Consider the following 19212-nt stretch of genomic DNA (forward strand, 5'->3'; position numbering starts at 1 on the left):
TTTCATTTCACAATACACTTGAACACACACAATGTTATAAATATTTCAAATAAGTAACTTAGTTGGCACATTTTTCGACAAATGTTAAAAATAACACGTATGACATCTGTCGAAATATTACTTGAAATTTCGTCAACGAACATAAACGAACAACACGCCACAATAATTATCGTCTTATATGAAAGAGCCACATTTATGTAGTATCGTGGACGAAAAGCCTAAGAGATATCGGGCGAACCATGAACAATGTCGCGAGAGCCGAGGCGCCGTCGGGCCCATCAATGTGTCATCGGTCTTTTCAAGTGCATAGTTTCGTAGAAAAGACCTACGTGACCCTGGCCACGAGCGTCTGCAGAACACGTGTGCGATGGGCCTAGGAGAAGACAACAGAATGCTGCAACAGGGAGTCGAGAAGCAGCGTGCGAGTAGAGAAGCAGAGCTTGCGAGTGGCGTTACCGGGAGAGTGTTGATTGCGTTTTGTGAGAGTCGAGTCGTATTCTAATCATCTAGTTGTGCTGCTTTCTGTACGTTTGGCGTGAATAGTTCAGGTTGAACAACAATCGTCTTTTCTGTCCAATTAACATCTGTATCATCCATTCCTTTGTAAACACATATTATATCACGATATTACATTTATATCGGCAAATATGAAACATAAATATTTCAAATAATATTAGTAATTATATTAGTATTAATATAAGTAATTCGACTAGTACTCAACAAATAATACAGAAACAATAATCAATACCACTTTAACATGCCTTGAAGTTGTTTTCTTAATCCTGCATTTTCTGAAGTATTCTCGATAAGAAGCCATTCAGCTTGTAAGAAAAGAGCCAAGACTGATTAATTAATCTTGTTTCTAAGTAAGTGTAGCGGCACGCGAGCAGGATAAATTCAAATCTTATTGTTGTTTTGTTTCGGAGTATCATGACCGTTAGGTCACGGGTATTGCAAGGAGTAATGAACTCCGAGCAAAACAATGTCGCCGCTACTTTCAACCATCAAACGCAGTCGAGTTCAAACTTTCCGACTGTCCCCCGACCAGTATAAATAAACAAACGAAATGACGAGCGAGAGTTCAGCGTAAGCATATCGACGCATCATAGTGTATACGAAGTCTCTTGACACGCGCGTATTTATTTCGATAGATTATTATACCTGGACTTGCGCTTCGTATCAAAGTATATCTTTAATAAAGTGCTCACGACACAATTTTTAGCGCACAATATCGCATAGCGTTTAATCTTAAACAAGACATAAATGACGAATGTTTTGGCACACGATCAATCTTGTTTTTAACGAAAGTAATTAAGTTTAAGTGAAAACAATTGAAGTAAGGAACTATATATATAGTTATTTATATACGATACGATGTACGTGGGAACAACTTCTCATCTATTCCTCGAGAAAGGAAAACAAAATTATCTTAACTAACAATATTCAGCAACCAGTTTCTGAGATCGTTAATTACCGTAGAAAATTATTTCCATATGAATTTGAAAAAACGGACAAAATACAACGAATGCCGCGAGTTATTATAATGCATCCACAGATTGCATGATCAATTTTACTTCTAAGCTGTTCTTTTCACGACCACTTGTAAATACAATACCGAAACTAATCCGCCTTTGAAATGCGCGCTATCACCGACAATATGCGTTGATATTGACTTTACGGCATTCCCTCCCAGTAAAATATTAGTAATACTTTTTGCGAACCGAGCCAGCTATGCTGTTCTCTTTTCACAGACAAATCGAATAAAGCGGCAACTTCCCAAAAATACTTGTATGAACCACATAAAAAGAACATGAAACTCACCGTAGTTGCAAATGTACACGTTTTTCCTTCCTTCCACTGCTCTCCTCTTTTTTCACACTTGTTGCGATTTTTCTTAGGAGAAGTTTTCGATATTTTCGTGTGTATGAGATAACTTTTAGTAACGATAGTAGGCTACTATAAAAGGAAGTAATTACAAAAATGTGCAACATTTTCTTTGTATCTTTAGAACAAATACAAAAAGATATTCTATTATATTTATAAGTAATATGTTACAATTTGCTCCACACTTAGGCAGATTCGTATTTTTCATTCGTACAATTTTTGATCACTTGGTCTGCGAATTTTAATTTCGTCAAAAGAGGTATAATGCAACTAAAATGCGACAATTTATTGTCAAATATCAAATGTATTTTACCAAATGTCCAAATCGGACAAATTATGAATGTAAACAACTAAATAAAAAAAAATATCAAATGCTGCAATAGGTCGTTTTTAACAAAAGAATACGGAGATATTCACCTGTAATGCGAGATAGCATTTAATTACAAGCATCCTTTAATTTCTGCCGATTTCCGTAAAAAAATGAACTTATTCAGTGAAAAATACTCACATTTCTATGTACAGGGTGTATAAAAAGGAAGTGTAAAAATCATATTAACACGATTCTACGCCCCTGGCTCGGAAGAGATTTGTAAAAAAAAGTTAATGCAAACTTAATCTTCAAGGTCAATAATTTTTATGATTTGCAACGAATTCTACTCGTCACGAGGAACAAAAGTCTCAAAGGTACCATGAGTCGCAAATCATCCCTTCTCCCGAAAATAAATGTTAAAGTATTAATAGTTCTTATACTAGCTTTGTTCGCAATATGTTTACATTTATATGTCGGGGATGAAAGGACATCGGAACCTCCCCTTCGGAATTCGGGAAAATCCCTTAATACCGTAATCTAGATTCTATCATAAGCGTAATTAAACAATTATCGTCAATCGATCCGATTGTATTTGTTCGAGATTTGTGATAATGAGCTTGTGCTCGAGGCGACAACCAGTCGCCGAACGTAGTCGCTGTCACGGGATGAACGCTTTGTCTAACAAAGGTATGGAGTAACTCTATAGCTCTCCTTAAAAGAAATATTTGTAACAGCACGCGACAGTAAACATTCCAGCGGTTTCTGTCCCGTGGCTCGCCGTATGCAGACCCTATTCTTCGAGTATGATGGTTACCAGATGCTGACGCATCTCCGTAGTACATGTTCAGCTTGCCGGAGAACCGTTATAAGCACTAAGATCTAGTTACCTAAAGTCCTTCAAACAGACAAACAGTCTTTGCCCCAACAACGGAAAGATAGGGGAGATCTATTTTTTTCAACGAACGATATCTCCCACTAGCAACTTTCTCTCGACGGCGGCTAGCATCCTCTTCTAGCCGACATGGAAATTGACCCATTAACAGCAACGTCAATTTCCCTCACTTCCTGAACGAAGGCTATCCTCGACGAATCCGATGATCTTGTGTTCTTAGACACACCCCATCATAGTTTTCCTCTGCAGCATCATCGCTACGGAAAGTCATTCTCTCGTGAGGTCGTATTAGCGAGTTACTTAGCGTCTGTACGCTCGGTGAATACTCCACGTTTTAACGAAGAGAGTTAGTTTAGTTACACTTCCATCGTAGCCATGCAAGTCGAGTACGATTTGGGCTTTGGAAGAAAGCACATCCTGTTATCCCGCTGACCGCGGATTCGTTATCGAACCTAAGACCATTGTCATTAGTGTCTAATCACCACGGTTACTTGTCGATTCTAGAATATCCACACTTGTGCTAATAATCATATTTGCACTAGTCAATGTCTTCTCTATTGCATAACAACAATGTGTAATCCTAATGAAGATTCGTTTCACGCCCCTAATCCTACTTCTAATGTAAACCCGACTAATGTAAACCCGACATATATTTATATGTAATGAAAAAGTAGCATATTATTTTCGAAGCGACGGGAAGTTACAGACCAGCTCGTGAAATGTATCAGAATATAGAAATAATGGAAGATATGTAGGGGACATCCCGTAATATTGCGATTTTTAGCGGCTATGTTAATAATGTAGTAATCAAGAATAAATTACGATATCTGATGATCGATCCTTCATTAATTGATGTAAAAATGAACCGGTTAATTATCGCTTTTCCTCGTGCTTATCTGCTATTAGACTTACATAAACTGGTTCGGCAATCACATGAATAATTCGAGAAAAAGGCTTACAACCTTACAAAATTCGTCGAGTTCAAGCACTTCAAATGAATGACTATACTACTTGATGAAGCTTTTGTCGTTGAATGCTAGATAAGTTACAATTCGTCCTACACTTTTTGGAGCATATATTATTTACGGATGAAGGAAGTTTTTTAAGTTGTAGTATCCTCGATCGACAGAGTGTCAAAATTTAGGCATATAGATATCCACATGTAGTGGTTGAATGATTTAACTAAGGATGATTCACCACAAAAGTATGGACAGGAATTATTGGAAATCATATTATGGGCCCTATTTTCTTACTTGCATCGATGAAGAGTGCAACATAATTCCAAATTCCATGCTAACATCTCCTAAGCGAATTACGTGTAATTATATCACAATAGAGTCATTACTTCACTCATTTTATGCACAATGGTAATATACCTCACCATAATCGACTGATACAGACATTTTTAAACGAATTGTTTGGTATAAGATTGATAGGGCGTAGACCTGTTCCTCATATGTGACCTCCCTGTTCATGGGATTTTGCGGCACTGCACTTTTTTCCTTGACAAAAGAAATTGTTTATAGTTCAAATGATGAAGTGAATAGATTACACTCGTTAACCTCTTAGGTACGGCTGAATTTTGCGCGGGGCTGTTTCTCTGTACGGCAGAGTTTGACGCGAATTACGCGTGAACGATACACCACTGCAGAGTGTGACATTTTACACAAACACGTCGGAATGAAGTTTTTGATATCTAAATTATAATTTTTCTTAAAAATATGATGCATACATTTTAACTTTAATAATTTACTTTAATAATTAATAATACAATTGAGTGTGATATACTTTGAAGCATGTGTCACGTAAAATAACAAAATAAAAAAAGAAATTTGAGGTGAAAAATAAAAAAAAGAAACTTTATTTTTTTCTAACAACAATCCACTTTACAATCCACTTCCGAAATCTAGGTGTGACTTTCCAAGACTGAAGCTCTTACAATTTGACTTTCAATCGGATCCGATTACTTTCTTTTGTCATCCCTCAACATCCCCACCGTCAATGCATTTGCTAGGCGTCCGCGACCGTTGCCACGTGCTCTTCTTCTAGAACCTTCGGTGGAAGCACCGTTCGGATGTTGATGGTTCATTAGGCACTTCAGCGATATACATTGTCGCTGAGTGCCGCCACATCTTTATCTCCATCGTCAGTCCATCGAATTTGAAGTGCGCAGGTCGTGTCGCTCGTGGTACTACAATGTCGCAGACAGATCGTCTTATATGACCGGCGAAATATATACAATCTAGCGACAAGCGCGTAGTTCTCATCAAGCAGCGAGTTCTAGAAACGTCGATTCGCCTTCGGTCCGTTATTTCATATACAATAAGAAGGTGGCACACGTGATTGTAACGTCAATTCATATCAGAGACCAGGCCACACACCACGGACAGGATGGCACCCAGATGTCTGCATATCCTTGGCGCGCACCCTCAATAGTCTTAAGTGCCCACCAGGGGCCTTGGCATTTTTATAGTTAAGGTCCTTCGGACCAAGCGAGTATTTCCTGTCTTAAATTTCCCTTTACGTTTATTGTCTACCACGTGTTAGCTTAGAAAGTTGGTTTTCTCCACATCTGGTATGTTCCGTTGGCAACTTTCTCGCGAGGGCGGCTAAAACCCTTCCTGGTCCACCAACCGTCCTATTATACAATCGGAGACGGTGTCTACTGCCCTCACTTCCTTAACCAAAATTGTCATCAACAAATCCGATAGTACCGTGTCCTTAGACACACCCACCCCTAGCTTTCCTCAGACACAGTATCGTCAGTAAAACTTCACTTATTCTGTATCCTTAGAATAGTCAACATATCTATATCGGTCTCTATCCTTATAAGTCGCGTACTTAATGTATTGTTGTAACTAAGTCTTACATAACGTGGTTGAAGTGAATTGTGATTTATGCTAATTCAGTGCGTGTTACATTGTGATTGGTGAATTCACAATAAAGGTTGATTAAAACAAAGTTAATTGTTGTGTTACGACTCAACTATATTTTATTTCCACTAACCAGCCCTAAAAATTACGTGACATGATCATAGGCGCTAACGGTGGCGCGACCCGAGCATAGTGAGGGTCATGTCCGAGAGAAGACAAAGAAAAGGATCGAAAGGCAATCAGTATCATTTGAAGATTCAAACGGAACGCAACGAGAGGTACTGACGAATAAAATCGCTTAGTCTAACGAATACATCAAGAAATATTATAAAGTCGGGTCGAATTACTAACAAACTAATTGTCCCTATCATTAAATAATTTGTGGTGTATTCATTACATTATTTTTAAATATTGTCAAATATATAAGTTTATGTTAACCCTGTTAATTCAGTGTTAATCTCATTCTAACCACCTCTGTTATCTTAATCGAAACAAGGGAACGACTAATTCGCGGCGTCTATTATCCGAACCGTAGCGAGAATTTACGCCTCTCGCTGATGCGTTTTCCTCGTGACCGCGTCTCTCCGCGATCAGTCGTAACATAATTAACAGGTCTATTTTATTTCTCTATTGTTATCGATACCATAGATTGATAATATTTATCAAACGCATTACAGAATATCAATTCTCAGAAACAGTATGAAATTCGTAAAGATCGTCATTTATTATGGACAACAAAACAAGAGAATAACAGCAGAGAAGATCATATTCCTCGAATTCGTGACACACACAGATTTTAATTATTCTTTGACGATTTCACACGCTGCGTTACGCATAATTCACAAGCAGGTATCGTAATCGCATTTAAGATGTTCTGAGAAATGCGTAACGCTTCCAAAGTCGCATTTCGATCAGCAAATATGTCACGTAAAATAACAAAGTAAAAAAAGGAATTTAAGGTAAAAATAAAAAAGAAAACTTTATTTTTTTTTCTAACATCAATACACTTCACAATCTACTTCCGAACTCTAGGCATGACTTTCCAAGACTGACTCTTATGATTTTACTTTCGATCGGATCCGATTATTTTCTTTTCTCATCCCTCAACATCCCCACCTTCCATGCATTTGCTAGGCGTCCGCGATCGTTGCCACGTGCTCTTTCTTCTAGAACCTTCGATGGAAGGACTGTTGGGATGTTGATGGTTCATTAGGCACTTTAGCGATATACATTGTCGTCGAGTGCCGCCACATCTTTATCTCTATCGTCAGTTCGTCGGATTTGAAGTATGCCGGTCGTGACAAATACATCGAATAGTTGGCGATGTTGAAACTCGTTCGAAACAAGCATCGGGTCTTTTTAGTGTAAGGACGGAACTACCATTCCGCAATCGCGGTTATTTCAAGTACATACTTCTATTTTCACAGAAGCATCCGCCTCATAATAAGTGCAGATAGCATTTTCTTGAAGAGGAAGTAGAAGAGGGACATGCTGAAATGAAAACATGTGGCTTAGCAATTCGTAATGACGTCGCTTTCTAGCATCAATTCCTATCGATTAACCGAGGAGTTCGGTGAGTTCAGTTTTATACTAAAAAAAAATATAATTTTGTAGTTTTTCTTTGGTCGAAATGTCTGTTCTTTTGCGTACTACGGCAAGATTTTCTTCTACATGTTTAATGTCTGAAAAATGTAAGCAAAAAGTGATGTATTTTCACTTATTATTTAAACAATTGTCATTTAAACATATGTAAATGTCTATGACGTACTAACAATCCATATTATTTTATCTGGAAGAGTCCAGAAAATTTTTCGTATTGAGAGCAACTCAATAACTGCTACTGTAAAAGCGCTAAAAATCTCCACAGTAGAAAGTTTATAGTGACAAACAATTGATTTGTTCCAAAACTGTACATGGGTATTTGTCGTTTGTGAATTGGTATTTAGCACTCAAAAGTCTACAAGAATCGCCTATTGAAAGTTACAAAATTAGAAGAGTGTTATTCAAAGCAATAGTTAAGTGCGCGTCCATTCGATAAAAATTTCAAACTCGATTTTCTCGAAAACGGAGTCTCAAACGAAAAAATGTTATTCTTCTTTTCCTACTTAATCTTATACCACCCGTCCGACCTGACTCTGTACATATACACATACATATACAGGCGCACGCATATAAAAGAAATAATTTTTCAATAAAATTAAGATCTGCTGTGAATTATCAATTACTTGAATAATTCTATAAGCTCAAAGTGCTTTCGTAAGTTCGACAAAGGTATCCAAACAGACGTTCAGAAGAAGATATAAGACAGACTCGAGTAAATCATGCTTATAAAACGATTTTCGATGGGAACAGATTTACGAGAAATAATAATTCTGACCTAGCTAAGGATGGTGAACTTGTAAAAAGGGCAACGGGCGCGAAGAGTTCAACATGTTCGTTATATCGAATATTGAACAACAATGGCCAACAGTGAATGGGATAAATAAGATTCTGAAGGAAGGTGTGAATTCATGAAGGGAGGCTTTTAGTTAATTGGGAACTTGTGCTTATCGCCTGCTTAACTAGCAGCAAAGCGAAAAGGGAGGGGCTATTCAACTCAGCTATACTCAAAAACCAATTGAATTGAATCAGTTCTGGCTGTTATTTATGGCCTTGTTCGAGCGTCCTTTTAACGGTCGCGATGAAATTTTTTACGTTTTAAAGAGCAATCAAGATGAAGTGAAAACAAACAGAAGAAAAATGAAGAAATGAAAAGTTATCAATAGGATTTTAGGAAACCGGTACATTCTTTCGTTCCTTTTTTCTTTTTTCATCGAAGCAACAACAAATAATTAACTGCGGATGCACATTTCACTTGCTCCTTCCTCCCCTGCTACGCTCTAATTTTTCACGAATAAAATTATGATAATTTATGTTTCTTCAACAATCTTTGATCGTTTATTACATACCCAAACCACATAACTTTTCATTTTGTCGTTCACAGATGGTGATTTTACTATTAGAACTTTCAAAAGTTAATGTACAACTGAATCAGGTATACTGTCGTTTAATTCTCATTTTAATTCTGTAACTGTTTAGATGCAGCTTTTATTAGCATAAGGTTAGACCAACACATTTTTGCACTCACCTTGCGATTACCTTACAAAATTAACAATAGCTATACATATACAGGACGGTATTCTACTATAGACCTTTAAAATAGTCAATACATTTTTCTTTGTCTTTCCTTAAGGAACATCATTTCAAAAGTGAAAAGCCCTTATGTCAAAAATTAAGTAAATGACTGTTAGTGCGGTAGTTACTTCTGGCTATTTAAAACTTTTCGAATTTAGCGGTCAAGTTCAAAAAAAGAGGTGAAACTGTAATAATAATAAATAATTTTTGGATATGTTGCTGAAATCAATATTTTGAACAACCTTTTCTTGTATATGTAACTATCGGTCGGCCATAACTTTCGAGATGCGCGCATAAAACTATCGATACCATCATACTGAATTCTACCTATAATTGTGCGTTCGTAAAGGCATATGAGATAGCATCGGTTGCCGGCAACCTTGCGGTGGACGGATATAATAACTTAACTCTTCTCTTCTATTAATTGCATACACACTTTAAACGAGAATTGGAGGAGCTCGTGTAACTAACTAGTGCACAGCTGCATATGTGAGACTGTAAGAGATGTCTGTTATAATTGAATAAAAACCGAATATCATCAATGTATTGGATTTTCATTTGAGTTAGTTTCCTTAATCTGGCTTGCGTAAAATAATAAAAGTATTTTTTTCATAATTTTCAATATTCAATATTCAATTATTAATTCATTTACGATTTTTATAATAAATTTTTTCTTATTGCACGCAAGCATTGCAGGTTGCCTCATAGCGGCAGAATTGAAAAAACTATCTCAAACCTGATACATCGATGACATTCATTTTTAATTGAATTATAAGAGACATTTTTACAGTCCCGGGCATGCAATTGTACATGGAGCTTTACCCAAGCTCACCCCATCCTCTTTTGTATAAATAAACAGAAGATTAGTGGTAGTTTTCGACCAGGTCACTCTATCCGGCTGTTGGAAACTAATACAGACGCATACGCTATGGACACACAATTATAAAGCAGAATTCACTGTAGTGGTATCCATAGTTTTTTGCAAATATTTCGGCAATTATTCCCGACCAGTAGTTATATGTAAAAAAGAAAGTTGCTCAAAATGTTGAACTTTGCAGCACACTTAAAAATCATCAAAATCGGAAGGGACGTAGGTTTTCTATAGTTTCACCAAAAAAGAAAAGTTGATTCTGTACGTTACAGAATCTAATATAAGGATAATGGAAAGCGATAGTTTTCGTAATTTTCTTCTATCTATTCATGAATATTTGCAGTAAGAGTATTGCAATCCTAAGTGTTTTCCTCTCCAGCATTGCATTTTACCATCGATATTTATGACTTGTGCAATGAAATGTACGTAGCATGCATGTAATAGTGACAAGTTCGTCTTGAAATTGAGTTCACGCTCGTGTCCGTTCTCATTTCATCTGCTTTGGAAAGTAAAAGAAAAGGAATGAAAGAAAAGAAACAAAAAGAACGGAGAGAATTGGATAGGAATGAAAGAGAAAACATGACACAAAATAAACGTACAAAAATGCGGTATTTTAGAAAAAATGTCAATTAAGAATAAACAAGCGAAGCGAATTGGAGAAAGATGAAAGACTAGAATAAGCAAGACAAAAAGTGGAAAGCCGATTCATTAGAAGGACGACAGAACTTTTAGTCGAGATGGGATAACTAGGATATTCAGGAAACTAGTTGTAAGATATAGAAAAGTTGGGAAAGAAAAATATACGAAGAACAAACGAGAAATTACAGAATGCCGAAGAATTGGAGCAACTAAAACTTAAAAGACTACAAAATGCGGGTAGCAATAACAATCACACAGCGAAAAATGTTCCTTGATTCAATAAATACTAAGTAGATATAGGGAAACACAATACCAAAGCTGTTAAAGTAAGGAAAATAATTTCTCAACATTACAAATCGACTTTGCGAACATTTTTCTACCTACATGTGAATAACTTATTTATATAGTGCACTCGTAAGAGTAGTTTCGCATCCCACTTCCTATATATGATGTTTTATAGAAGATAATTCGAATCTTCCTTTCAAATATTATAACAGTTCTGCCCGAGCAGCCGAGCTAAGCGGACGTGAAAAACAGTGCTTCAGAAAAGTGCGGCGAGTGGGGAAGAGAAAGTTACGAACGGCTACACCCATAACTAAATGGTGGAAAACCTGGTGTCTTCTACTAAGAAGACTACAAGCAAACCTAACATGAAAAAACAAATCTCACCGATAAAAATTATTAACAAAGACGAACAATGCTACATAAATAAAACAACAAACACATCAAAAACAAGCCAACAAATAAACCAAGAACAGAACTGCTCAGTTACAATCGAAGTTGATATGGAAACCAATAAAGAAACAACTCAACAGGATGAAAGCTAGAAGGTGGCGAGCTACAATAAAAAACGAAAAATAATAGGTAATCTAGACACAGAAAATCAGCGATGGCTGCAAGAATTACCATTAAGAAACTCCTTCAGCTCGCTAACGGAAGAAATAGACGATGACCCAACAAGCAAAACAACAACTCAACCAACACACATTACAAAACCACCACCAATATTTGTTGAGGCGCAAATAATAGACCCGCTTATTGATCCACTAAACAATATAGTTGGGAAGGATAATTACACAATAAAACAAACAAAATTAGAACAGCTAAAAATTCAAACAAACACCCCAGAAAATTATAGGAAAGTGATCAAAGAATTAAAGGAAAAAATGCTATATACCACAAATACATATACAAAATAATTATAAGAGGATTACATCCAAAAATTAACACAGAAAAATTAAGTGACGAACTAACAAAAATTGGCCATCAAACAAGAACAATAAACAATATGACAAGATACGATACAAAGCAACCATTACCATTATTCTTAATAGAACTTGAACCCAGAACCAATAACAACGAAATTTATGAAATCAAAAAAATTCTAAACACAAAAGGCCAGTATATATGCAAGCTACTTCCAAAAATCACAGGTGTATTTTTGTTCAGGGGAGAAGTAGTAAATTAAAGCCAGACATTTTGTTTTTTATAATGATGCTAAAAAGTGGGTTGGTCTATCCGATGAGATGTCATCCTATTATAGTTGTTTGCGCAGAACCGTAAAATGGTTAGAAAAATTGTAATAGAATTAATATGCGGGATTTGCCTCGTAAATGCATGGTATGTATTAGGTTGTCCGAAAAATTTCTATCGTTTCATAAGGTAATAATGGATGAACAACAATTTCTGTTTTATATTATTTTATTGAATTAGGCATGTTCCATTTCGTTCTATTACTATTATTATGTTCGTGCATAATTCAATAAACTAATATAAAACAAAAAACATTGTGCGTCTATTACTTCCTTATAAAACAAAAGAAGCTTTTCGAACAATCTAATATATAGAAAATGGGATACTAAAAGTATTAAAATTTTAAAATTTCGCGAAAAAAATTTTGATCTCCTTTTAAGTACAGTGAATCGCCACAGAGACGAAATGCCAAGTGAAAATAAAGTACAGCCTAAAAATCATTCACATTTTCTGCAGTCGTACCAAGGGCCCGCGCGAAAAACGAGACGGTGGTGTAAACAACGTTATAAACGTATTTCTAGAATAAAAGGTAGAGAGTATGCCACGAATAATGCCAAAAAAGTATCGACATATTGTAATCGTTGTAAGGACCAGCCGGCACTCTGTCTAATATTTTTTAGAAAATTGCATAAAAAAGTAAATAATTATGTTAAGTTTATAATATTGAATTGTTATGTTCTTATTATTGAATATCTGTTTATAATGTTGAGATGAAATAACATGAACCTATTTTGTACTATCTATTTTGTGAAATACAAGTGCGACCCACCGTGATGCGCTCCGCCTTACGGAACAGACACGTGTGACCCACCAGTAATTGTAATATCGGAATATATTAAAGGTGTAATTTTGTCCGATTAATTATAATTTATTAATTATGGATTGAAAATACAGATATTAGTTAGACAGAGAAACGATGTTTAACAGGAAAACTAAATGCAACGCTCGTATTTACATCAAATAACTTGACAACTATTTGGTAACTCTCTCTCTCTCTTTCTCTCTCTCACTAGCAACTCTGACACTTGACAACACTCTATGCTTCGACGTCTCGATCAACTCTGACCCTCGCCAATGCATTCCTGCTCGGTCGTGCTCGCTCTTGCTCTCGTCCTCTCTCACACACACACACACACACTTTTCGGCTCACATATTCTGGCCTCTCGATTGCCACTCCTTGAAATATAAAACCGTACTTTTGTTCTGACGCTGCTTATCTTTTCTCGCGTCACTGTTACTAGGCGCTCTTGGACGTAAACAAACCACAAAAAGACGACGTACACGGTGTTTTCTAATTTCAGCCGATCTCCAATCAAAGCTATTCTACGATATTACATAATGCACGTCGGCGTTGTCACGTAAATTCGTGATAAAAAAAGAAGTAACTGAGCAACAGCTTAACTTGACTGTCCTTTTATATTTTTGTAGGCTTTTATTCACAAAAGTGATTAAATACAATATTACAATGAAGTAGCGAAGTTAAAATAATTTTTATATGTTGAGTTTGTAGGAGTTGAGGGGCAAGGAGAGGATCCTGACTGCCCTACGTAATGGGGAAAATTTAGTGTTGGACCATGTGCAAAGGTTAGGTCAAGGCCTAACTGTCGTCGTTATTCCACACTTCTTGATAATAAACTTTTAGACTTTGACCTTACCTTTGCACACAGCCCAGCACCAAACTTCCCCCCATCACGTAGGGCACTCAGGATCCTCTCCTTGACCCTCAACTGCTACAAACTCAAACATATAAAACTGCGAATATTCGACCACGGGACCAGTCTTGGGCATGGTCTTGGCCGCGGTTTGAACAACCACTTTAATACTTTGTAACTTCGCTACTTCATAACATTGTAATATTGTACTTAACCACCTTTGGAATAAACCATATAAAAATATAAAATGACAGTCAAGTTGAGCTGTTGCTCAGTTCTTTCCTTTTTCTTCTATTTCCTCATCACGAATTTTACGTGACACGAACCAGAATGAGTAAATAAGAGGACAATTAGTATAAACCAAAAATATTACGAATTGGTATATACGACATATATGTACGATGTATAGGTACGACGTATTGGTATATAAAAAATTTTCCGATGCAACGGTAGGCTTTTATTTTATAATTTACTATCAATGAAGAATGACGTACAATAAATTAGAACATGCCACAGTGGTTTAGGAATTAACAGAGTAATTGAAAATATTTCCAGAATTTGTCGGTTTTTGAGTGTGTCAAAATGTCATGAAATACATATTGTCAATGATTGACGGTTTCACATAATTTTCACCCTTATAAATCTACAACGGCAATCGAAACAATCAAACACTTAAGGGCCTATTTTCGTAATTATATTATTATAAATATACCCCATCATATAATAAGTGATTGCGGGACCCGTTCCTCTTCAGACACATTCAAAATTTTTCTTAAATAGTAATTAGTTAGGAACATGTTTTGATCGCAACCGCAACACCTCATACCAACGCATCATACATGTTGACGTTTTAATCGCGTTATCGCACTCATATTGGTAAAATTATCCAAATATTCAGAAGTGATTTAAAATTTTAAATAAGGTAAAATTTGGACCAAACAATTCTGTCTGTCGTTCGACTGGTGAAATACCAAGTCGTTTGCTATTTGGGATGGATCAGTTAAGGTTACGTTTAGAATTAGTAGCGATATTATAATATCAAAGTAGAAAGAGTACCATCCCGCGCAAAAAAATTTGGTGTATGTCTTATTCGATTAGGAACAAAAATCAAGTTTCTCGAAATTTATCTTTACCATTTCAAGGATCAAACGTTCTTATTTTAAAACAGCAAATTTTTATAACGAGGTACTATTAAGACATTTCGAAAATAAGAGTACTATGTAATATCAGATTCAACTTTTTATATTCATGTTCTTTTACATTAAGGAAATAGAGTGCTTTCAAACTACATTGTTAAAGTTGTCAAATTCGTCAAAATGACGCATTTTGTCATCAGTGAGAATTCGGTCATTCTGTTTGTGCAATTATCTAAATATGTATAAATGTTTTTGATGCAAAATTGTAATTATTTACACGCATTGTATGAAAGTACCTACACGCTAAAGAGTACATATGAATCCTAACTACTTCAATCTAATTTCTTTTTCAAAATAAACTAAAAGATATATATAACAGCGATACATATATACACGTCGCTCCTTGAAAAATTGTGTTATTTTATACACATTATTTCTTTTCTTCTGTTCGAATGGAAAGAGCACTCTTTACGAATGACTCATGAAAATAGCTAGTACTCCTATTCTCGAATAAATGCAAGAAGCCAGTCCATTTTCCTGCAACTTCTCAAAATCGGGTCAGAACAAAGAATATAAGCACATCGAGGGCCATTCAAGAATTTATGCCAATCTCAAATTAAAATAATACAAAAGCTTCCAGTTTCAGACTCAATACAAAAATCTTATTCCTTCCCGGTTCGGTACTGAGGGAGTGTTTATTCCTCGCTTTTATTTCTACGTAATACAGCCACCATCAATTTACTTTGCTCCCTGCCACTCGGCAGACTGCTTGTCCCACGGCGATTGTCATTTCTACTTATAATACTTTTTGATCTTATTATCGCTGTTATAAGATAAATAGGTCAAGCTTGTTTTCAAGATCTCACGGCTTGATTCTGGGCTTATCTTTGCTCCGGAATCTTTCCGCCCCTTTTGTCCTGCAATTTACCTGACGAGCGCTACCTTGCCCCGTCGAACGAAAATGTGTCGTGCCTCTTATTTTATTATCTCGCGACTTCTCAGTTCGGCTCTTTTACTTAAACTTTCCATTCTCTCTTTCCCTTTCCTCATCCATGCCCTTCTTGTTCTTTTCTGTTAGTTGTTGTCGCTTAACATTTGTTTTCTTCCTCCCTGTGTACTTTTGACATGACGCAGAAAAGGGATTTAAAAGTCTTGAGCTTGGACAGCGTCGAGCTAATTATTGTAATTTCATGCCCTTGTGATACCCTCTGCAACCGGCAGCTTCTAATTAGTCTTGCACTCTGCTTGTCAACAGCAGCTTTTGAGCAAAAATTTTGTAAGACAGCGACGATAATCATCATGGAAACTTCTCTGAGCTTATTTATCACAAAAAGAAAAGTGATGTTTAATAAAAAGTAATTGGGCAAGGAATCATATTCTTGTGATTTTTTGTCGAATATTTCTTGTTGTCCCGTTGAACGATTCGGATAAAATATTTTGATTTATTTTTTGGATACTGCCAAAAAAAATTAGCATTATTGTAGGATCTTACTACAATTAGTTTATTTACAATAAATGGATAATTGGTTAAACAGGAAACGATGGTTGTTTAACATGAACTAGTCACAATGACGTACTATAATTAAGACAACTAGATAGTTGATTTGCAACTCTCGTCACTACGGTTCCAACGTTTTCTCTTACGCAGATCACACTCTCTGGAAAACGCTAGCAACACTATCTCGACAACTCAATTCGCACTCTCTGACTTCTCAACTAACACTCTGTGGCTTCTCAACTAACACTAACTGTTGATTCGTCTTTGTCCCTTAGCATCCCTTTGTCTTTTGTCTTACCCCCACCACGCACGTATTCCGCAACCGCTAGTGGTCAGGATCACGCAGGCTTTTTCTGCGAAACTATTCGATTGAAGGACCGGCGGTACATTATTGGGCCTGTCGGCACTTCGGCTTTCTCGCGACATTGTTTGTAGTTCGCTCGATATCTCTTAGGCCTTTCGCCCACGATACTATATTATTGACCAGTGAAACGGAAAAATGGATGGCGACAAAGCAAAACGTACTTTAGATTCTAGATTAGCATGTCAGATGTAACAACGAGCAGTTACAATAATTACAAGCTACAACCAAATTGCATCCAATAGACTAGCGAAAAGTACGATCCTTTGTTCGGAATTCAACGCTCTTGAAACTTACAAAACCACGAAGCGTCTCTAGCAAACTTGTTAGTTACATGTATGTATGTAGAAGGACTTTAAAAAGGACTTTACTTCTCACCTGGAAAACAAGTCATTTCCGAAAGAATAAATTAATAAAATTGCAAAATTTTACATCGTTTCTATTCGCTGAAAATGACATACCGATTAGTACAATCAATTTATCTAACAATAAATGAAAAATTTAAATAAATGGTGGTACGTTAATTTTTACGAAGCATGTATGTATTTAGGAAATTACATATTTTTTAGCTATAAATTAATTCCATATAAATAAGTTTGTTCACTTGTAATTAGACAAAAAAGTAAAATTACTGTATTATAATATATCTCGTAAATGTTGTTATCTGTATTGTTGTAACTCGCAAATGAATTAAATGTTTATATTATTGTAAAATATATTACATTGATATCGATACTTTGTTGTATGTGCTTAAAAATTTATGCAGTTGAAAACTTTGTTCAAAGAAAATTTTTTAAAAGATACGTTGTTACAAACCGAATTTACCAATACACATCACGCGAAACACAAAAATGTTTCGTTATGCGTAGATCAAATATTCTATTTGCCAACCTAATAGCTTTACGAATCTCGCGTAAGCAAATTGTATAATCGATACTGGAAAACTGCTTGTACATTTTCAATGAAGAAGTATGCATCAACACTTTATTGTGATTGAAACGCATAACAATTAAAATATCGTAAATATCGGGATGCTTCAGAAATTGTATTCTCATATCAACGTTGAGCTTGCATGATAAATAATATACATGTATCATTATTATTATTATTCGCGTGTATATAACTCTTTAGCATACAAATTCGGTTACGAGTCGTTTGTGGTACTTTACTTGTGGTACTTTGTCGTACTTTATGTGATATTATTAAGTTAAACATAATCAAACATAAATTTAACTGATTTTGCATGTCCGAGAAAACGTGATAACACGTTAACCGCAGATGACTAAACGGAAAAATCGATGTGTATTTTCAAACATATTACAAAGGTAATACTGATAGAAAGGCGGGTCTGCTGATCAGTATTGCAAGTGAGGAGGAATACACGGATAATAAGACAGAATTCTTTATGTACATGTTAACGTTCTTAAATAATCTAATGACTACGTATGTTAGGGAAACCGGAAGTTTTAAATGCACTGCTGGTTTTATTGAAGAGGTATCTGGTAAAAGAGAGGTTTGACGAAAAGGTAACGTCAATATCATAAATATTATTTACAGCAGACAACAGAAAATTATTTATGCAATAAAAAAATGTATGTAGTGCTTTTTCTATGTGTGTAATGAATAATACTGTTTCTTAAATAGATTAAGAGTTAATTTATTTCGAATCAACTATAATTCTAGGCTGGTAAGCTTCGATTATATAAGTAGCTGACTGCGATAATTATCAATGGCACGAAACAGCTTTAAATCACCCGCAAACAGCAAGAACAAGCAATATTAACCTTTAACTGCGGAGTTTAGTTTCGAAAATCCCTTACGGGGTGCGCAGATAAAATCGAACAATGACGAGTACACGTCGACAGCAGAGTAAATACTCCTGTTATAAATTTTACGAAAAAATTAAAGCAAAACAAGGGAGGATCACATTTTTATTCGATAAAAAGCTAACAATTGATTGTTGAAAAAAGGTATTGTTATTAAAAACTTAAAAATTGTCAAACAATAATAAAGTAAAGTACACAAAGCAATTCGGGGAATAGCCGATGCATTGAGGAAAATAATTAACCGAATTTATAAAAAGCAATACATTATACGGGGCATAATGATATTACCATAGATATACATATACCAAAGAGCATAATCAAACAATCAAACTTCTTGTTTCGACCGTTCGCGGGGAGACGCGATCTCGAAGAAGTGCGCCAACGGGTGTCGTAAATTCCTGTTACGATTCGAATAATCGACGCCACGAATCCATCGATCCCTTATCTCGATTAAGACAATAAGGGTGGTAGAATGAGTATAACGCTGATATTAACAGGTTATAATATATATTTTCAACAATCCAATAACTTCAATATTTTATATAATTATGCGTATGTTGACT

At 35.6% G+C, this 19212-nt stretch overlaps 1 long non-coding RNA gene across 1 annotated transcript; it reads left to right on the top strand.

Moving 5' to 3' along the window:
• The first annotated feature begins 3074 nt into the window (after positions 1-3074).
• Positions 3075-13130, top strand: LOC117151391. The gene is made up of 3 exons (XR_004461277.1): positions 3075-3086; positions 7827-7839; positions 12991-13130. It is a non-coding gene; the product is annotated as an uncharacterized LOC117151391 (long non-coding RNA).
• The last annotated feature ends 6082 nt before the right edge of the window (positions 13131-19212 follow it).

Source organism: Bombus impatiens, unplaced genomic scaffold, assembly GCF_000188095.3.
Source record: "Bombus impatiens unplaced genomic scaffold, BIMP_2.2 scf_0192, whole genome shotgun sequence".
NCBI lineage: Eukaryota > Metazoa > Arthropoda > Insecta > Hymenoptera > Apidae > Bombus > Bombus impatiens.